We start from the raw sequence: 23,026 nt of genomic DNA on the forward strand, positions 1-23,026 counted from the left end.
GTACATTTATACAATGGAGTATTACTCCGCTATAAAGAAGAATGAAATCATACCATTTGGGATGATATGGATGGACCTAGAGACTATTATGTTAAGTGAAATAAGTCAGTCGGAGAAAGAGAAATACCATATGATTTCGCTTATATGTGGAATCTAAAAAACTGAATGAATGAGGAAAGTAAAGAGAAATGGTCTCAGAGATATAGAGGAACAACTGATGATTGCTAGTTGGGAGGGGGTGGGGATGAGGGAGAAGAGGAAGGGGTTAGACAGCATAAATACATAACTACAATATTGCCACAGGGACGTGAAAGACAGTTCGAGGAATATAATTAATAAAGTTGTAAATATTTTGTAGGGTGTCAGGTGGTCACATGACTTGCTAGGGAGACCACATCATGGATGGGGAAGAGGCTTGATCACTGCACTGTACACCTGAGGCTGATGTTGTATGATATTGTACATACAATTTGAATATATATATATTCATATATATATATATGGTCATGGGACGTGGAGTATACTGTGGGAGTGGAGTCAAGGGAATTGTAATAGATATGTATGATATTGGGGGTAAGTGGGGTGGCAGATTGGGGGAGAGGGATTGTTACTTCGAGGGATAAAATATAACTATTACACTGTGTTGTACAGCTGAAACTAATTCTAAAAAATGTGTATTTCGTAATAAAAAATAATTAAAAGGAAAAAATATATTAGCAGCAACTTTACACACATAAATTTCATAAATTAGGTGAAATGGACCAATTCTTTAATGTACAAACTATTACAGCTCACCTAATATGAAACTCATTTGAATAGCTTTAAATTGCAAATTCAATTTTTATAATCATTTTTAAAAATTGAATTAGCAATTTAGAAGCCCCCAAAAGAAATCTCCTGTCCCAAATAATTTTACTGGTGAATTCTACTAGATATTTAAAGAATTAATATCAATTCTAAAACCACTTCCAGAAAATAAAAGAGGGAACAATTTTCAATTCATTTTATGAAGCTGGTATTACCCTGATTCTAAAACCAGACAAAGACTATTAAAAACAAAACAAAAAAACTGCAGAACAATAGATTTTATAAATATAGACACAAAAACTTAACAAAATATTAGCAAATAGTATTCAGCAATATAGAAAAGAATAATATATACCATTATCAAGAGGATTTTGCTCCAGAGATGGAAGGCTGGTTCAATAATGAAATCAATCAGTACCAGCCAAGTGGCACATTGGTTAAGAGCTGGCTTGGGATGCCAGCTCTGAGCAGCAGGGCCCCGGTTCCGATCCCACATGAGGGCCAGTGACACTGCTAAATGGTATAACTAAGTGACATAGCTAAGATGGTGAACAAGAGCTCGACCTGGAGCTGGACTGCCATGAGTTGCCGGAGATGGCATAGGCTGCAGCCCCTGCTGCAGTGGGCTGCCGTAAGCTACCGTGTGTGGCCGGCAGCCAGCATGAGTGTCCGGCAGCTGGTGTGAGCTGCCAAGAGCCACCGTGAGTGGCCATCCAGAGGCCAGTGACCAATCTGCCTCACCCGTGATGAGCGCAATGATAATACCAACATGGGCCAGTGAAGCAACATCCTCTACAACTAGACTGAAGAACAAAAGAACAGAAACTTGTCTGTTTGCCTCTTCCAATTCCCCAATAAAAATCTTTAAAATAAATAAATAAATAAATAATAAAATCAATCAATGTACTTCACCATATTAACAGATAAAAGAAAATTTGCATTATCATATAAATTGATACATAAAAAGCCTTTGACAAAATTAAACACTCATTCATAATAAAAATTCTCAGAAAAACAGGAATAGGCTGGAACGTCCTCAAATTTGCAAAGAACATATACAAAAAACCTACAGTAACATTATATTTTATGGTGAAAGACAATGCTTCCCTCCAAAGAGCTGGAACAAAGCAAGGATGTCCACTCTCATCATTCTTGTTCAACATAGTGCTGGGCGTTCTAGCCAATGCAATAAGGCAAGACAAGGAAATAAAGGCCTGCATGTCAAAAGCAAGAAATGAAACTGCTGAATAAAACACAGAAAACATGACTGTCTATGTAGAAAATCCTAAGGAGTCTTCAAAAATCTCATCAAGTTAATAAATAAGTTCAGCAAGGTCACACAATAGAAGGTAAATCAATTGTATTTCTATATATTAGCAATGAACACATGGACATAAAAATTAACAATTATAACCATCTATAATTGCTCAAAACTAAAATACAATACTTAGTAATAAATCTAACACAACATGTACAAGAGTTGTATGCCGAAAACTACAAAATGCTGATGAAAGAAATCAAAGAAGATATAAATAAGTTGAGAGACATATGGTGTTTGTAGATTGGAAATCTCAGCATAATAGAGATGTCAATTCTCCCCAAACTGATATATAAATTTATGTTAGTTTCCTAAGGCTGCTGTAGCAGATTACCACAAACTGAGTTTTCTCTCACAGTTCCAGAGGATAGAAATCCAGAATAAAGGGGTTGGCAGGGTTGGTTTTTTCTGGGGTCCTTGAGGTAGATTTGTTCCATGCCTCTCTCTTAATTTCTCATAGTTGCCAGCAATCCTTGGCATTCCTCAGCTTGTGATAATACAACTTCAATTTCTCCTTCCATCATCACATGATCTCCTTCCCTGTGTATCTCTGTGTTTCTATGTCCCCTCTCCTCTTCTTATAAGGACACCAGTCATTGGATTTAGGTCACACCTTAATCTAGTATGACTTCATCATAACTAATTACATCTACAAAATCCTATTTCCAAATAAGATCACATTCTGATGTTCCAAGTAAATATGAATTTTGGAAGGACACTATCCAGCCCACTACAAAAGTTGACTCAATTCCTATCAAAATCCCAGCAAGATTATTTTTTTTGTAGATATAAACAAGATTATGCTAAAATTTCTATGGAAACTCAAAGGAACTAGACTAGTTCAAATATCTGAAAAAAATATATAAAGTCTGAGCAATCACTCTACCTGCTTCAAGACATATTGCATAGCTATAGCAATCAACACTGTGTAGTAATTGTGGGCACATGGATCAATGGAACAGAATAGAGAACCCAGAAATAAATTCACACATGATGCCCAAGTGATTTTTGACAAGGGTGTAAAAGCAACTCAGTGTAGGAAAGAAAGATAGCTTTTCAACAATAGTGCCGAAGCAAGTGGATTCCCATCCACAGGGGGAAAAAAATGAACCTGACCACACCCTCTTATCTTTGATCAAAATTAACTCAAATTGATTACAGTCTTAAATGTAAAATGTCAAGCTATCAATCTTTTAGAAAAATAAAAGGAGAAAATCTTCAGGAGCTAGGGTTAGGCTAAGAGTTCTTAGACTTGGTATCAAAACCATAACCCATCAGAAAAAAATAATAAATTAGACATCATCAAACTTTAAAATTTTTGCTCTGTGAAAGACCCTGTTAACAGGGTGAAAAGACAAGCTGCAGACTGGAAGAAAATGTTTGCAAACTACATATCTGACAAAAGCCTACTTAGTATCTAGGATAATAAAAAATGCTCAAAATTCAACATTAAGAAGACTAGCTATCCAGGCCGACCGAGTGACTCAGTTGGTTAAAAGTTAGCTTAAGAGCTCAAGCCCTGAGCAACAGGGCCGCCAGTTCGATTCCCACATGGGCCAGTGATGCTGCGCCCGAGCTGAGCTGCAGCTGAGCTGCCAACAGGTGGCAGGATGGCTCAGCTGGTGACAGCACATGCTCCTAACAAGAAGACTGCCTGTTCAATGGTGGGCTATGCCCTCCTGCAAAAGACTGAACTTGGCGCCTTGAGCTGAGCTGCCATGCGGATGGCTCAGTGGATAGAGCATTTGCTCTTAACAACAAGGCTGCTCTTTCAACTCTCGCATAGGATGATGGCTATGCCCACCCAAAACTAAAATTGAACTATGATGGATATCACTACACACCTATTAGAATGGCTAAAATAAAAAACCGTGACAACTTCCATGCTGGCAAGGATGTAAAGACAGTAGACCCCTCACACATTGCTAGCGGAAATCACACAGCCGTCTGGAAAGCCAGTTTAGCAGTTTCTTAAAAAACTAAACATGCTGGGCCAGCCAACCAGCATGTTTACAACCAACCACCACTTTGGTTAACAGTTGGCTTGTGGTGCCAGCTCTGAGCAGCAGGACCCAGGTTCAGATCCCATATGAGGGCCAGTGATGCTGTGCCCTCTACAGCTAGGATGGTGAACAACAGCTCAACCTGGAACTGGGCTGCCATGAGTCGCTGGCAACAGCGTAAGCTGCAGCCCCTGGGTTGCCGTGAGCTACCGTGAGTGCCTGGCAGCCATCGTGAGTGGCAGGCAGCCAGTGTGAGCTGCCCTGACGCGCCGTGAGCAGCCGTCCAATGACCGGCAAGCGACTGCCTCACCCAGGAAGAGCGCAATGATAATACCAACATGGGCCAGTGAAGCGACATCCTCCACAACTAGACTGAAGAATAAAAGGACAGCAACTTGTCTGTTCCCCTTCCCCAATTCCTAAATAAAATCTTTAAAAAATAATAATAATAAACATGTAAATACCGCATGACCTAGCAATTGAACTCTGGACATTTATCCTAGAGAAATGAAGAGAAAAACTATGCACAAATGTTTACAGCAGTTTTATTCATAATAGAAAAAAACTGGAAAAAACCCAGATGTCCTTCAACAGATGAATGATTAAATAAACTGTGGTAAAGCCATACCATGGAAGAGTAGCCATACATATACATATATGTAAATGAGTATATGTGTTGACACATGCAGCAACCTCCAAAGAATTATGCTGAGTGGGGAAAAAAAATTCCCAAAGGTTACCTACTGTATGAGCTGATTTATTACAATTTTGTCAGAGTTATACAAATGAGAGCACTTTAGTGAATGCCAAGGGTTCCAGGGGGAGAGGCATGAGAGGGAAGTGGGTCTGTCTACAGAAGAGCACATGGGAGATCCTTGGAGAGATAGAAATGGTCTGCATCTTGACTCTATCACTGTCGATATCCCAGTTGTGAGCACATACTACAGTTTTGCAAGATGGTGCCGTTAAGTGAATCTGGGTAAAGGGTATGTGGGCTATCTGCCCTCTTTCTTACAACTACATGTTAATTTACAACTATCTTAAAATAAAAAGTTTAACCTACAAAACCAGAACTGTAGCTGATACATAAGTGGTGTATATGAGTATTTGTTGAGTAAAATTAATCAAGCCAAAAAATAGAATAGGAGAAGGCACCGGAGGAGGTGGAAGTATAAAATCTTTGAATAAGTGCTGTATTTCTTTTTTTATAGAAAGTCAGAGATTAATTAGCATTGATTCTCCCTCCATTTCCATATCAACCATAGAAATGCATCACAATATCAAAATGTACACACACATATAAACACAAATATCTCTATGTCTCAAGAGCAAAGCAGAATGTCAAAAAAAAAAACAACTATGCAGTGGGAAGAGGAAGGAAATAGACACTTCAGTGAAGTGGCAGCAATAGTAGTAATGGAAGTAGCATTGACCGTTTATTGAACACACGATAGCCAGCTGTGAATGCTTTACAGGCTTTATCTCATTTGGTCATTTTCAGGTAAATTCTATCAATATCTTGATTCTACAGATAAAGAAATTGAGGCCTGCAGAAGTTAAAGTCACACCCCTGGAAAATAGCCAAGCAAGGTAACAAAGCCTGGTTTGAGAGCCGCTGGCTCCCCTAAGCGCCAAGCCGCTGCACTGCCCATCTGCTCCTGAGAACAGAAAATGACCTTGTGAGAGGCCATATGGCGTTGGCCTTGAGGTGCCCCATCCCTTGAAAACTGGGGAAGGAAGAGTAACTTAGGAAGGCCAGGGCTGGAAGCAAGGAGCTCTGCCTACTTTCAGGGATGGTCCCTGAACATCATGGGACTATGAAAAACTCAGGCCCAGTTCTGACATCCGTGATTTCCAATGTTTTCCTTTAGGTTTCCAAAATCTATTTGAAGTCTGGTGTTATTTATGTAAGGACTGAATTAAAATGAGAACTCCCTTAGAGTGTTAATTTGTTAGGTTTTGTTATGATTGTTAGTGATGGCAATTATTTAAATGATACTGGTTAATTTGTTTTATTGTTTCACATAGCTTGATTTATTTGCTATTTATCCATTCACTTATGTAATGAGTAGGGTTAGATTAATAGATTTTAGAATGTAAATTCATTTCCACTAATGTTTATGAGCTACATTTGTAGGTTGGTTTAAATAAAAACACAACCAGGGATCAAGATTACAGTACTTTTGTTTGTTTTTTTGTTTGTTTTTTAAGATTTTATTGGGGAACTGGGGGAGAGGAACAGAGTTGGGGAATCGAGGAAGGGGAACAGAGAAGTTGCTGTCCTTTTGTTCTTCAGTCTAGTTGTGGAGGACGTCGTTTCACTGGCCCATGTTGGTATGATCATTGTACTCTTCCCGGGTGAGGCAGTTGCTCACTGGCCATTGGACGGCTGCTCACCACGGCTCACGGCAACTACTGAAAGCGCATGCCAGCTGCCGGCCAGCCCCACTGCAGCCTACACCATCACTGGCGACTCACAGCAGCCCATCTCCAGGTTGAACTGTTGTTCACCATCTTAGCTGTAGAGGGCACAGCGTCACTGGCCCTAATGTGGGATCCAAACCGGGGCCCTGCTGCTCAGAGCTGGCGTCCCAAGCCTGTGCTCAATGTGCCACTCTCTGTAACCAATGTGCCACTCGGCCAGCCCTACAGTACATTTTTGAGGTAATAAAGTAAGGATTCAAATATGTGCCAGAAATAAATAAGATATGCAGATTTGCAAAGAAAACTGCCTACTAGAGATGGAAGGCATAGCCAAATTCTGCCTCAGTGGAAATATGCATCATTTTCTTCCTCATCGCCAGTTAAATGAAAATACTTCTGTAAGATGCCCCACTGAGGAAGGCTTCCACACTGTCCTTCTCTGCACTGTAATTTGTGGTATCCTGGCAGTCAGAGTGCATGAGAGAGAGTGAAGGTAACAAGGATGACAGGAGTTTCCCTACAAAACCCTTGCATGCTCAGATCTGAGCAAGTCACTCAGGCGGATCTTCTAAGTAAATGACTGGGAACATGTCACTCCCTGATTTCCAAAGAATGAACCTTTTCTGAGCATCAGGCTATTGCTAAGTACACTAGAAGAATCTAGTGATTAATGGGGCCTTGGCACTAGGGAAGAATTGATTCATCTCACTTAGAAGAGCAGCAGAAATATCTGTTTGCTGATCAGAGAAGCAGCCCAAACAGGGATGAGGTATCTGTAATGGATGAATTAGCCAACCCAGTTCTTGAGATGTCCAGAAAGCCCAGACACACCAGTTAGCTTTGCATAAAGCAACAGTGTTGGCTCTAGGGGCAGGCTGAAGAACAGGAAGTTTAGATAGATGGCTTAATTTTTCCAGGCATTAGTGATGGATATGGGCTGAATTATGTCCCCCAAAAAATTCATACGTTGAAGTTCTAACTCCTGGTACCTCAGAATGTGATTATTTTTTAAGATAGCATCTTTAACGAGCTAATTAAATTAAAATGAGGTCATTAGGTTGACCCTAATTCAATAGGACTGGTGTCCTTTTATGAAGAGGAGCTAAGGACACAGACATGGACAGAGGGAAGTCCATGAGATGACACAGAGAGAAGGCACCATCTGAAAGTTAGGAAGAGAGGCCTCAGAAGAAACCAACCCTGCTCACACCTTGACCTCTGCCTTCCAGACTCCAGGACAGTGAGAAAGTAAGTCTCTGTTGTTTAAGCCTCCCAGTGTGGTGCATTGTTATGGCGGCCCTAGCTACTAATGGTGACAAAGCTGAGGTCTGTATCACTGTTCTACCAGGAAAGTAGAGGCTCATAGCGCCCCTGTCATAGCAACACACTGATGGTAGGTTGTCATAATTTAAGTACCAGAGGCTTGACTTTTTTTTTAAGCTTATAAATTAGAGGAGATACTGGGTTATCCCTACTATAATGTCACTCTTTTTGTGTGTGATGGTTCCTTGAGTGGAGAGAAATTACTGCTAGAAAGCAATTTGTGCAAAATACTAAGTTTATAGTTTTAGATCTCTAGTTCACCTACACGTCATAAATAGCTTTGGCAGGTCCCAATTACCGATGTGCTGTAATTCTTAATTCCTGTTATTCTTAGCAGTAATTCTGTTTTCTTTTACATTTATTTTAAATTGTAAACGTCTCCTAAATTTTGTCCATAAATAAATGTTTAATGAGAAAATGGCAAGGAGAGATGAAGAAACTTCTTTATATGTGAAGAACTGAGGGTGAGTAATCATCAATACCTGATTTTGCCCTTAGAAATGTATATGAGCACCATTTGCTTATTAAAAATACTATTTAGGGCCAGCCAAGTGGCACAATGGTTAAGAACTGGCTTGGGACGCCAGAGGGCCCCAGTTCGAATCCCACATATGAAGGCCAGTGACACTGCCCTCTACAGCTAAGATGCTGAACAACAGCTCAACCTTGAGCTGGGTTGCCATGAGTCGCTGGCGACAGCGTAGGCTGCAGCCCCTGTGGCAGTGGGTTGCCATGGGCTACCGTATGTAGCCAGCAGCCAGCGTGAGCGGCCCTCAAGCCACCGTGAGCGGTCGTCCAGAAGTCGGCGACTGATCTGCCTCGCCCAGGAAGAGCGCAATGATGGTGCCAACTTGGGCCAGTGAAGCAACGTCCTCCACAACTAGACTGAAGAACAAAAGGACAGCAACTTGTCTGTTCCCCTTCTCCCAATTCCCCAGCACTGTTCCCATTCCCCCAATTCCCCAATAAAAAATCTTTAAAAAAAAAATACTATTTACAGGTTTTGAACTTATTATCTGACTCCTGCAAATTAATTGCTCTTTGGAATGGAGGAGGAGGCCTTATATTAAAGACCTAAAATCTTAGGAGTTGGTTTCTGATGATTGTTAGGAACGTCGGTTGTTAGACTGGGATCTGGACTAGCCACTCCACCATTTTGTTTGTTCATCCTTAAAATGGAAATAGAAACAATACTTCAGAATGCCCAGTTCCAGTCATGATGGAGTGATAGGAACTGGGTTTGCCCTCTTGCCTTAAACAACTAAGAAACAGGACAAAATATATGAGAAATATATGAAACAATCAATCTCAAATATTGGATCCCTGAGTGAAAGGAAATAAGTAGGTGAGGCCCATAGTTGTCCAGCAGTCTACCTGGAGAGAGTTCCCAGGCCAGAGTGTAGGCAAAAGGAATCCAGAGGAGCTCAGCAATCGCCCTGAGTTGAGGGCTGGGAGTTCAGGGAGGCCAACAGGCTGGAGTTCATAGAGCTCTATAGGTCTGCAGCAGGTCCACAGCAAGTCTCCAGCTAAGTACTAATCACAGCATGCCTACGAGGAAACTATCAGAAGCCAGGACAGAACCACCCAAAGGGGGCAGGCAGAACATCCTTGGTACTCAAACAATACCTGGAATAATTCGAGTTCCCACCTGACAGAGTGGAAAAACCTCCTGATATATGGAGCATTGGGTAGCAGTACTCAGAAGGGTATTGTGTCCATTGACAGGAAAAACTAGCCCCAGACTAAAGGCTACTCTGGTTCCACCAGAAAAGTTTAAAAATAAGCCTCACGAGGATCGAACTGTTTCTAAGTACCTGAACTACATCCCAGCACAAAGCTCAAGAACACTTAAAATAATAAAAGAATGTCCAGTACCCAAAAATGTAGAATTCACAATGTCAGGGGTCCAATAAAAAAGTACCAGGTTTGCAAAGAAACAGGAAACCATGACCCATGATAAGGAGAAAAATCAATCAAAACTGACCCAGAAACAATGCAGAGTATAAAATTAGTAGACACGGATATTAAAACAGTTGTTAAAACTGCATTCTATACATTCAAGAAGGTAGAGGAATAAAAAAGCATGCCATAGAGGATACGTACAATATTTAAAAGGCTCAACTCACACTTCTAGAGATTAAAAAAAATGTAAATGTATTTGGAGATAGAGTCTTTAGGGATATAATTAAGGTTAAATGAGGTCATAAGGGTGGGCCCCTAATCCAATAGGATTGGGGTCTTTATAAGAAGAGGAAAAGACACCAGATATCTCACTCTCCATACATGCACAGGGGAAAGACCATGTGAGGACACAGTAAGAGCACAGGTGGCATCTACAAGCCAGGAAGAGAGCTCTCCCCAAAAACCAACCCTGTTGGCATCTTGATCTTGGACTTCCAGCCTCCAGAGCTATGAGAAAATAAACTTCTCAAAGTCTAAGCTATCCAGTCTGTGGTATTTAGTTATGGAAGCCCACACAGATTGATACAGTGTCAAATACCCAAAGAAGTAATCCATGGACAGAAACTTGTGTGTAATAAAGGATCATGAGTCAATCAACCAAAGAGAAACAACTAATGTTTCATTATCTGTCCTAGTTTTCAAATAAGTTAGAAAGCACAAGTGCTCAGATGGGTCAGGGGAAAGAACAGAAGAGATGGGTACAAAAACATATGTCTAGGAAGTTTTGCTACTATGAAAACAGCACTCATGTTTCAGGTCCCCTTCTAACTTCTGTAGCATATTAACTTGTTAGGTCCCCTGAACAGCCCTTTGAGGAGAGGCTAACCTAATTTTATAGAGAGGGAGCTGAAGAAGAGAAAGATAAATTCACTTGGCCAAGCAGTGAGTTGGTGGCAACACCAATACTGGAGGGCTGTCTAGCCTACAGAGCCCTGGCTCCTAATCATTATGCCATGTCTACTCTCCGAGTTGGACACCAGGATACTTTCCTTCATTATTACTTGTGTTCCTGATGTTTCCTTCTTTTCCCTTTTGTTTTTGTGCCTCACACAAGTGACTTCTTCATAAAGAAACTCTATTCCTAAAGAATGGATTCCTTAAGGGAAAAGCAACCTAGCAAAAACAGTGGAAGAATCATGTTCACTCATACTCAGAAAGAAAACCAAACATCAACTAAAAATAAATTGACCAAAATTATTATCAAGATATTCAGGATGCATGTCAACTCGAGTTTAAATGTATTCATTACAATACTGTCCTTTGGGTCCATGCCACGAAATCACATTGCAAGGCAGTGTTATAGCAAGGATCTTCAAATACTTCCAGAAGTGCCATCCCCTTGGAAAGTGCCCAAGATAGACCCACCTTCTGTCAAGTTCTTTGAAACTGCAGTATGTGTTACCAAGAGCTTCTAACATATCAAAATTCATTATTCTGCACTTGATGTCTATAGTCTTGAGATGCCAAAGACCAAGGCTATATTATATCTCAACCAGAAGAGAACTCACTCCAAGATTCAGACCAACCTGGTAGGACACACTATGCTTCAGGTGAGTGGTATATATCCAAGGGAACCACCCAAGGCCAAAACACTAGCATTCTTTGTGAAGAAATTATATCGTCATGAGTACTGAGAACAGAATCATGTTATATTTAATTGGTGGTGGTGGAAATGAAGAAGAATCTGAAAAGGTAGATGAGAGAGGTCCCTTACACCCTTAATTTTTTATCACTTCTTCCAAAGACTATATCTTCTCAAGATATTTTCAGCAAAACTGGATCGTTTTATTTACCCTACACATTTGCTAAGCTCATGAACCACATTAATAAAATTACCAACTTATCCTGACTATGTGTGTAGGCAGTGTGAGCCCAACTAGTTTTTCCCATGTTAACTAATGTCACAGAGTCATGGGACAGGGTCTGACTAAAAGTAAGCTTAGAGTCAAGTACTGGCAGTGCTGGGAACAAATCTTCCAGACTTGCAGATGTCCTCAGAGAAACTGGGTTTGTATGATGACGGTGTAAAATAGTCAACTGATGGAGCATCAAATATGAAAAGACAATTCAATGAGTTTGCATTGCAGTTAAAAACAGTATCGCACTATGTGATAAGTTTAGAGCCTTTCCATGACAAATGTAACAGATGTGCAAAAGGCTATTCCAGTGCAGGACATTCAAATTCCTTAGGGTGAGTGCACACTCACACATGCACACACACTCTCACATTCAGAAATGTTTTATATAATTCCATCTCTACTCTAATATTAATTACACTTATACAGCACTTTTCATTCTACATTTTTATTATATACATCCTCTCATTTAATTCTTACAATGAAGTCGTTAGCATTATCATCATCATTATCCACATCTAACAGATGGGAAACTGAGGCATAGAAATTTTAATTAATTAGCCCAAGTTTACATTACTAATGAGCATGGAGCTGGGACTCAGATTTGGCCGCCTGCCCACTGTGAGTTAACCACTGCACTGTTCTACCTTCTAACTCCTCAAGGTCCAGCAAGCCCACATGGAAATAGGTCATTTTCTCCTAGAGCAGCGGTTGTCAACCTGTGGGTCGTGACCCTTTTGGGGGTCAAATGACCCTTTCACAAGGGTCACCTAAGACCATCAGAAAACAAAAAGATATATATATTATGATTCATAACAGTAGCAAAATTACAGTTATAGAGTAGCAATGAAAATAATTTTATGGTTGGGGGTCACCACAACATGAGGAACTGTATTAAGGGGTCGCAGCATTAGAAAGGTTGAGAACCGCTGTCCTAGAGGCAGGAAAAAACAGACCCTAGAAGAATCTTTTAACTATTTGGCACTTTCATTCTGAAACTTAGATTTGACAAGTCCGCACTTGTCTTGCTCTTTCCCCAGATTGCCTGGCTTCAAGTCCCAGCTCTTCAACTTCATAGCTGTGTGACCAAAGGCAAATGAAAATAAACGAAGGTTTATCGCAAAGATCTTTTGAGTTAATACTTTTGTAGTAGTTTAAATCATGCCTGCCTTATGGTAAATGCCTTAAGTGTTAGCAGTTATTATTATACGTGAATAGCTATCCCACACCTGATTCATCCCTGTGTCCCCCACACAGGTGAGCACATCATGGATGTCAGTAAAAATTGGTGGAATGAATTAATAAATAAGCAATTTTTTATGAAAGAGGAGACACTTAAGCTAGGCCTCCTGTGAGGAGTAAGATCTGGATAAACAGAGAGATGAGAGAAGGGCATTTTAGGCAGTGATATTGACTGTAGGACCTGGAGCAGAAAAAGCCCATGTCAGCTAGTGGGACTGTTGAGGAGGCGAGGCTGGCAGGAGTGGAGGATTCCAGCTGGAAGAAAATGGGCAATAACAGGGAAAAGCGGAGGGGATCAGAAGATGGAAACTTTAAATAGTTCAGGTTACCCCAAGCCTGTACAACTCTCAAGGTTGTGCTTTTATTTGTGGTTAAGGAATCACTGTGGATGCATTGCTTAACCTCTCTGTATATTCATATTGCAAAGCAGTGTTCTTTAACAAAATAAAAAATAGAATAATAATAGTAGCTTTCTGTTATATACTGCTTTAAACTTTTTCTGGATATATATATATATATATATATATATATATATATATATATAAAACTGGGGTGCCAAAAAAATGTATACACATGACTTGTATTCATCTTTGTTATCAGTATATATTGAGTATTACAATTTTAATATAGTTCTATCCTTTCTTAAAATGTGTATATATTTTGGTACCCTCTGTATATAATCTCATAATAGACATCTACCTTACAAAATACATAAAAGGAAATATTATTATTATATAATATATATAAATGCTTTATTTTCTGAACATTCTTTCCAAATTAAATCAACACTGAAGGCTAAGAAAATACCTCATAAATCAGTCTTATACCTTACAGTGAAGAAAAACAATTAGTAAGGGTTAACTGTTTTATTTACAGGCTGTGATGGTCAATTTTATGTGTCAATTTGACTGGGCTAAGGGATGCGCAGATGGCTGGTAAAACATTATTTCTGGCTCTGTCTCTGAGGGTGTCTCTGAAAGAAAATAGCATTTCAATCAGTAGACTAAATAAAGCAGATTACCCTCCCCTATGCAAGTAGGCATCATCAGTCCTCCAAGGGCTTGAACAGAACAGAAGCTGGAGGAAGGGGCAATTTGCTCGCTGATTGAGCTAGGAAATTCATATTCTCCTGCCCCCAGACATCAGTGCTCCTGGTTCCTGCGTCATTGCACTTGGACTTGGACTTACAACATCAGCTCCCCTGGTCTCGGACTTTTAGACTCAAACTAAGTTACACTATCCGCTTTCCTGGTTCTCCAGCTTGCAGCCAGCAGGCCATAAGACTTCTTGGCCTCCATCATCACATCAGCCAGTACTATTGTTTCCGTTTCTCTGAGAATCCTAACAAATACACAGGTCCTCTCCATTTTCAGTCCATTTCCTAACATTAGATATACAGAAATTGGTCCTGGGCTAAATCACTGGATTTGGTTATTTCCCATGAATATTGAACTCATGACAGAAATTTTCACTTAGGGATATGCCAACAAAAGGATCTCTATATATTTTGTGTCAAAAGCTGACCAAAGTGTCTGTTTAGGAACACAAATGGAAATGTGAGTGCCATAACTCTGTAGATCACACACACACACACACACACACACACACAAGTGTCTGCCAGGCTAGACTGACTGGTCCCTGAAAATGCAATGGCATCAGCTGTGGCTCAGCCGCAGTGCTGGCCCCTTCAATCCTACGTGAGCTGCCCCTAGGAAGGGAGAAGGGCACAGGACGATGGCAAACTTGCCAGGACCTACTCAGCATTACTAACTGGGTGAGATGTGATTTCCATACATTCCTATTTCATTAACTTTCTCAACAGGGATGAGGAGGACAGTTGTGGAGGGAAATAATTCAGTAGCCTTCATACTGTGACACTTTGAGAAGGGTGGTTTCAGAGACTTTTGACCCCAAAGATTACCCAGGTATATCCATTTGTACTTGGGCTCTCGCCCTAGCAGTAGAAAAGGATCCCATCACCCCAGGGTCTAGTCTCATGCATCTTGAAAAATTTATACAGGTAAATCCTTGAGTCAGATAGAGGTGGCAAACATGTGTCCTTTTTTTCTCACAGAGTGGCAATGTCTTTTATTTGTATCTCTTCCAGGTTCTCTACAAAGTAAAAGATGCAATTACTCTGAATGATACCATTTCGTGGTCCACCCTGATGGGACTCTGTGTGTAATCTGTGAATGGTCAGTGTGGCAGGACCAAGCATACAACACCCAAGCTCCTGGACTGTCACCTGGGTAGGAGAGTGCATGGCTCCTTACTCACAAGACGCTGTTTGCTGCCAAGTATTTCTACTCTGCCATGACACTGGTAATAAAGAACCCATTTCTAGGCCATCCTCCATTGCATATTCTTGATGAAAGGTGGCTCTCAGCACCATACTACAGACTGGAAACACTGTCCCCTAAAACACATCCTGCCATGTCACTGCCACTTAATTTATTTAGGATTGGCAGTCACGGGCTTGCTTCAGCAGCACTTATACTAAATAAAATAAGATTGGCATTCACTAGAGCTCTCCTTCAAGACCCTGCAAACTGGGCACCATTTCTTTCAACCATTGTTCTACGAGGGCTGGTCATTTCCAACTATCATTTTCCCTGTTGGGTTGGCATGAGAAGCATAAGCAAAGCAGGAAGTGGTGCTGCCTGTTATTTTGTTTTTATTGCCTTCTGCATATACAGAGGGGTCCCTAGTGTCCTTTTGCATATCTAAGTTCAATATTTTGGGCACGGAACTCAAATTCAGTAACACGCAGTTATAGAATAAACAAAGAAATGAATCACAACAGCTTGGATGAACACAGAGCTCCGGAGCCAAGTAACCCACAGAGTGCCCACATTTATAGGCATAGTCGATGTTGCTGCTGATTTTATTTAAAGCTGGGGAATGCTGGACTCAAGCTACAGCAGGAAAGGCCATTTCAAGGCAAATGCATGTTTTGCAACTTAAACCGGTACTGTTTGTAAGCCTGGGGTTGGGGAGCCTTGTGCAAAAATACATACTTTCCAACCAGCCCCGTAACTCCTAACAAGATTAGATACTTGCAGGGGTTTGATGACAGCCCCAGCTTATCAGCATTGCTGCAGACCTCTGGAATGCCAGAGCTGATGGAGAAAGAGAAAGGCAGCCTAGGAGAAATCATTTCCTCCTACTCCCAACTATGCTTAACGTTCCCCCACACTTTGGAGGCATACGAACTCTCCTACCCTGCTTCATATTTTCAGGACACCAACACACTTCTTTTCCTTATCAATGAAATGTCCTAGATAGCCAAGCACTCTGCAGTCACATCATGACATCTGCCATATAAAACGCCAGTTCATAATCACCTCCTCCTCATTCTGTCATTTCATTGGCAGAAGTGTCATTAACTTTGCAGGGACAATAATTCAAGGTCCAAGTAAACTGGAAATTCGTAAGCTCTTGCACGACTAAAATTAAATGCTATTTTAACTAACAGTTAATAGTGTTTACTGCTGTGTAATAGTAATTTTCATTTTTTACTGTATCTAATGACATTCTGATGACTGGAATTCTCTGTAGGGATACCAAATCATTACATTAAGGATGAGTGATTTTACTATGCAATGACTGATAAGTACAATAATATGTAGACTAATGCTTGAGCTAGTAAATTAAATCATTTGCACCACAGTGTTTGTCAACTAGAATAGGATTCCAGTAGGCCATTAAATTATAATGTAGAGCCTGCTTAAAGTAAAATAGCAAACGAGCATCTTAGATTGGTGACACATTGGTAGAATCCGTCTTAAGATGTAGGAAAAGATGGGCCGGCAGAGTGGCGCGTTGGTTAGGATTTGGCTTGGGATGCCAGCTCTGAGCAGCAGGGCCCTGGTTTAGATCCCACATGAGGGCCAGTGACACTGCACCCTGTACAGCTAAGATGGTGAACAACAGCTCGACCTGGAGCTGGGCTGCCTTGAGTCGCCAGAGACGGGCATAGGCTGCAGTGGGGCTGGCCGCCAGCAGACATGAGCTTTCATTAGCTGCCATGAACTGTCAAGAGCAGCCGTCCAATAGCCGGCAACAGATCTGCCTCACCCGGGAAGAGTGCAATGATAATATCAACATGGGCCAGTGAAATGACGTCCTCCACAACTAGACTGAAGAACAAAAGGACAGCAACTTGTCTGTTCCCCTCCCCCAATTCCCCAATAAAATCTTTTTAAAAATAAAAGGTGTAGGAAAAGAGAGAAACACTCCTAATCAGACCAAGCAGCTCATCAGTTCCTTATAGTAGGTGGCCATTGAACTGAATTATAGAAGAGGACTTGTAGACACTTAAAAGTATTTAATATAAGAGAGGATTTGCTTGTTAGAGGGAGAGAAAGAAAATAAGACCTCAGGGAAGGTTTGGATAATCAACCATGTAAAAAATTGGGGTTTTGTTAGCATGTGAGATATAATAGAAAAGAAAATTGAAAGGAGAAAGAAATACGAGTAACTCTCTTCCGTTCTGATGATTGGTCATACCTGGAAGGATGATCAAAGCATAACAACCACCTAGGTGAGATCCCTGCTTCCAGTCCACAACCAGGGACTCTCCTCCTTGGCTTGAAAGCCGTTGAGGCTTCCTTAACTCTCAGGCAAGCTAAACTGCACTTCACAAACATGAGCTCCTATAAGTCAGCCTTTTCAAAAAGCTAAAGTAACTTCAATATCTAAGATTTGAGATCAATCAAACTTCAGAGACTACAGCACTCAAAAGGAAAACCATCCAAGTTTTTAGACTTCCTAAGATCTCAGTGATTCTCAGTACTCAGATCCAGTTTGAGAATCAACATTAAGAAAAGCTATGGAGAATAGAATGGGTAAAGTGCAGGAAGGAGAAAAGAAGGAATAGTATCCTCTTTTTCCTAAAATAGAGGTTTGAGATGAAGGGGGAATAAAAGTGAACTTTGCTCAAAAAAGTTCAGTGTCTTTTGGAGAGAAAGCTTTAGGAAAAAGGTCTCCTCCATTCACTTTATTTTTGAGCCCCATTGTGAGTCAGGCATGATGAGGTCCTGAATTTGTAGAAATGGGTACTCTGAGTTGCTGTCTTCCAGAAGCCCACAATAGATTAAGTGAGACAACCATGGAAACCAATAAAACAATTATGTTTTATTACATTATGTTTTAATGCGGGGAAATACGAAACCCTAAAAGCACCCAAAAGAGAGGCCCTAACTCTGTAGATAGAGAACAGCCTCCAACCTCCCAATGACTGCACCCCTTATGTCAAATAGAAGTTGGTCAAATGAAGGAAATAAAAAAGAGCTTCATCTCAAAAGGCTTAGAGGTTCAAGAAAATGTGTGGTATTAACCAAGATTCGGGAGTACAACAGGAATAGCCCTTGAATGTCAAGAAGAGACTGAATCATGAAGAGCTTCTTGTATAGATCACGATAGGGCTTAGATTTCATCTTGAAGGCAATGGAGTTACTAAAGAATTTAAGTCAGAGTGATGTGACCAGTTATCAGATTTGTATTCTGAAAAGACCATTCTGGTGGCAATGTAGAGATGGTTTAAAGGAAAAGGGAGGGTTCAAACTGAGATACCAGTAAGAAAGTTATGGCTGTAATTATAACAACAGAATGATAGCAAGAATAGAAACACAGAAACACATTTAGAAGGTAAATTGATATACTTGTAAGTCTGACATAAGATAAGGTGACTAAGCAAATTAGAACTAGACATGACACAAGGATCCCATTCACTGGTCAAATTTATTCACTATTAAACTGTACACTTAGATTATCTCCCTCTAGTAAAGACAAGCACTATTTATATTAGACTATTATGCATTTTAGTTTCTTTTCCAGGGTATTCAAAGAGAAAATTCTACTATAACATTATTGGATATTTTTCTATAAATTAAGCCACTTTGCCTAAGATGTAAAACACTACTGTTGAAAATTACATTTTTCAGGATGTTATTCACTATTCTCTGCTAAGGTTTGTGACATTTGTGCCCTGGACAGGGCGGATTGGTTTTGGAATGGGCTCCTGACATAAGCACTAACAAGCTGCCCTGGACATGATCTTTACCAACATGTGACTAGCCAAACCCACAAAATTCTCTTTCAGGAAGTTTGAACTAAAAACAGAGAGATAGATTTGCTAAGCCCATGATGATAGGGAAGAAAAAGCAAAGAGAGAAAGCAGCTGAGTACACCAAAGTGGAAAGTCACCCAAGTGAAGAGGAAGACACGCCTACTGCCAAGAGGGAAGAAAACTTAGTAATTTTGCTAGATCTTTGCTATGTCCTGAAAGTTGAGATGTGCAGGTTGGGCACTGCATAAAAGCCTCTGGCAGAGGGGAAAAGCAGGAACAGAAACACAGCTTGCTCTCCACCCACCAGGCCAAGCACGCTGGCTCAGGGCAGCAACCACCCAGACGAGTGCTGCCTTTTCCAAATAGCACAAAGATTCCAGCAGAAGATAGTCTAGCTTTCCATGATGCCTGCTCTGCAAAGTTGAGACTATCTCAGGTTCTACTTTTGTTCCCAGGCACCTTTATGGTAAATTGCCATTAAACAGCCATCAGGAACATGTGCAGATGTGCTGTGGTTTAACCTACACAGTATTTTTTTTTAAAGTGTCACTGGGCATGTTTTTAGGCAGAGTGCAATTCCACTGTTACTACAGCCCCACCCCTCTCCATTGTCTTACCCAAGTAATTTGCACATTTATGGCAACTGCTTTGATGAAAGGCAGTTGAGGTTTCCTCCCTCCACTCCAGGTAACTGAGTGACTTTTTTCCTTGCCACCTAGAAGAACCTAGTAAGCACAAGGAAGAAAATGTGAACAAGGGGAGAAAACCTAGATGTACAAAGACAAAATAATAGCAATACGTGGACTAGAGAAACAACCTGTCTTAAATAAACTACACAATTCAATTTAATATTTATGCAGTCCCTAGTCCCAGAGATCCCTTTTACTAGGCTAGGAGGCTACAACCATGAGCAATAATGACCCTTAGTCTAGTCTCAACACTGAAGCCAGAGGAATCTTTTTAAAACATAAGTTAGGGGGCTGGCCGAGTGGCACATTGGTTAAGAGCTGGCCTGGAACACCAGAGGGACCCGGTTCGGATCCCACATATGAGGGCCAGTGACACTGCCCTCTACAGCTAAGATGCTGAACAACAGCTCAACCTGGAGCTGGGCTGCTGTGAGTCGCCGGCGACGGCGTAGGCTGCAGCCCCTGTGGCAGTGGGTTGCCATGGGCTACCGTGTGTAGCCAGCAGCCAGCGTGAGCGGGCAGCAGCCACAGTGAGCGGCTGTCCAGAAGCCGGCGACTGATCTGCCTCACCCGGGAAGAGCGCAATGATGGTGCCAGCTTGGGCCAGTGAAGCAACGTCCTCCACAACTAGACTGAAGAACAAAAGGATAGCAACTTGTCTGTTCCCCTTCCCCAATTCCCCAATAAAAATCTTTTTAAAAAATTAAATAAATAAATAAATAAATAAAACGTAAGTTAGGGCCAGCCGAGTGGTGCGTTGGTTAGGAGCTGGCTTGGGATGCCAGCCCTGAGCAGTAGGGCCCCGGTTCGGATCCCATATGAGGGCCAGTGTCACTGCCCTCCACAGTTAAGACGCTGAACAACAGCCCAACCTGGAGCTGGGCTGCTGTGAGTCACCGGCAATGGCGTAGGCTGCAGCCCCTGTGGCAGTGGGTTGCCATGGGCTACCGTATGTAGCCAGCAGCCAGCGTGAGCGGGCAGCAGCCACAGTGAGCGGCTGTCCAGAAGCCGGCGACTGATCTGCCTCACCTGGGAAGAGCGCAATGATGGTGCCAACTTGGGCCAGTGAAGCAACGTCCTTCACAACTAGACTGAAGAACAAAAACGACAGCAACTTGTCTGTTCCCCTTCCCCCAATTCCCCAGCACTGTTCCCATCCACCAATTCCCCAATAAAAATCTTTAAAAAAAAAACAACTTGGCTTGGGATGCCAGCTCTGAGCAGTAGGGCCCCGGTTCAGATCCCACATATGAGGACCAGTGCCACTGCACCCTCTACAGCTAAGATGGTGAACAACAGCTCGACCTGGAGCTGGGCTGCCGCGAGTCGCCAGCGACAGTGTAGGGAGCAGTGGGGCTGCAGTGGGGCTGGCTGGCAGGGGGTGTGAGCCGCCATGAGTGGCCGTCCAATGGCCAGTGAGTGACTGCCTCACCCGGGAAGAGCACAATGGTAAAACCAAAATGGGCCAGTGAAGCGACGTCCTCCACAACTAGAACAAAAGGACAGCAACTTGTGTGTTCCCCTTCCCCAATTCCCCAATAAAATCTTAAACAAAAAATTTAAAAAACGTAAGTTAGATCCTTGAATTCCCCTGAGCAGGCCCTGCAGACTGAATGTCAAAATCCTTGCAGTGGTTACAATCTGATCGAAATGATCTGGCTTCGTTATTCTTTGGCTTCATCTCCTACAGATCTCTTCTCACCCACCTCTAATTGTGGATCAGAATATGGATTGACACAGAAGATGACTCAGTGACTTGCTGTTCCCCAAACATCAGGAGTTAGGGCCTTCACATTGCCCGCTACCCCTGCCTAAAACAATCTTCCCAGATATCCATACAGTTAAATCCCTCATCTCCGCCATGTCTTTACCCAAACATCACCCCCTCTGGAAGGCCTTCCACTACCATCCTACTTAAAAATTACAACCTGCACCCACATGCTCCAGCCCACTCCATTCCTCTTACACTACTCTACATATTTTCTCCATCACTCTTATCTACTAACAGGCTTCAAATTACGTTCACAGTTCATGGTCAGTTTCCCCCACAGGCATGTTACCTCCCTAAGGGCAGGCCCCTTCATTCATTGATGGGTCCCAAGTGCCCCAAACATTGCCTAATATGTAGTAAACTCTTAATAAATATTTACTGAAAAAATATTTACTGAAAATCAAGTACTTGCTGGCCAGGTGGGGAAATTTTAACGCTACTTAGTGTTTTACATACATTAGCTGATTTACTAATCCTGTGAAGTGGGAGCCACTACCATGTCCTTTTTGCAGGTGAAAGAACTGAGGCAAAATTAATACATGTATTTCTTTCAGTCACTGGTTTATCTGGAAGTCTCAGTGGAGACTAGCCAACACTTTTTCTGGACTGTTTCACCCTAATCAAAAGCAGAAGGAATGGAAGTGGGGAGAGAAAGGTGGAGAAGGAAATAAGCTGTTAAAAGCATTGAGAGGAAAGGCAGCTAATATGGAGTACAGTTTACCCCAAAAAAAACAACGATGTCCACAAGACTACAAGAAACAACAAGTGTTGGTGAGGATGTGGAGAAAAGGGAACCCTTGTGCACTGTTTGTGGGATTGCAAATTGGTGCAGCCACTATTTTTTTTTTAAGATTTTTATTGGGGAATTGGGGGGATGGGAACAGCGCTGGGGAATTGAGGGAAGGGGAACAGACAAGTTGCTGTCCTTTTTTTTCTTCAGTCTAGTTGTGGAGGACGTTGATTCACTGGCCCAAGTTGGCACCATCATTGCGCTCTTCCCGGGCGAGGCAGATCAGTCGCCGGCTTCTGGACGGCCGCTCACGGCGGCTGCTGGTCATTCACGCAGCCACTATTAAAAACAGTATGGGGTTCCTCAAAAAATTAAAAATAAAACTACCTTATGACCCAGCAATTCCACTCCTGGGTATTTATCCAAAGAAATCCAAAACACTAATTCGAAAAAAATATATGCACCGCTATGTTCATTTCAGCACTATTTACAATAGGTAAGACATGGAAACAACCAAAATGCCCGTCAATAGACAACTGGACATAGAAATTGTGGTACATTTAATACAATGGAGTATTACTCTACTATAAAAAAAATGAAACCTTATCATTTGCAACAATATGGATGCACCTAGAGAATATAATGCTAAGTGAAATAAGTCAGACTGAGAAAGACAAATACTATATGATCTCACTTATATGTGGAATCTAAAGAACAGAATAAACGAGCAATCTAAACAGAAATAGACTCAGAGATACAGAGAAAAAAACTGATGGTTGCTAGATGGGAAGGGGGTTGAAGGATGAGGGAGAAGGTGAAGAGATTAGAAAG

The sequence above is a fragment of the Hipposideros armiger genome, unplaced genomic scaffold, assembly GCF_001890085.2.
Source record: "Hipposideros armiger isolate ML-2016 unplaced genomic scaffold, ASM189008v1 scaffold_259, whole genome shotgun sequence".
In the NCBI taxonomy this organism is placed as follows: Eukaryota; Metazoa; Chordata; class Mammalia; order Chiroptera; family Hipposideridae; genus Hipposideros; species Hipposideros armiger.